A 202-nucleotide genomic window follows, 5' to 3' on the forward strand; every position below is an offset into this window, starting at 1 on the left:
AAATCACATGATCCTTCAGAAATCATTCTAATATGCTGATTTGCTGCTCAAGAAACATTTATTATTATTATCAGTGTTGAAAACGGTTGTCATTTATGTCATCTCTCTATTTTCCCTATCAGAAAAAAACTAAAAACCCACTCCACAAACCCCAGGCGTCCTACCTTTCGTCTGAACACGGAGAAGGCCAGTCCGCAGGCTT

At 39.1% G+C, this 202-nt stretch overlaps 1 protein-coding gene across 2 annotated transcripts in view; it reads right to left on the minus strand.

Annotated features, from left to right (window-relative positions):
- Positions 1 to 202, minus strand: part of LOC107558121 (E3 ubiquitin-protein ligase RNF34-like) — a 21,280-nt gene that overhangs the window by 8,105 nt on the left and 12,973 nt on the right. The gene's annotated exons all lie outside the window — the stretch shown is intronic.

Source organism: Sinocyclocheilus grahami, unplaced genomic scaffold (genome assembly GCF_001515645.1).
Source record: "Sinocyclocheilus grahami isolate Dianchi unplaced genomic scaffold, SAMN03320097.WGS_v1.1 scaffold632.1, whole genome shotgun sequence".
Classification (NCBI taxonomy): Eukaryota; Metazoa; Chordata; class Actinopteri; order Cypriniformes; family Cyprinidae; genus Sinocyclocheilus; species Sinocyclocheilus grahami.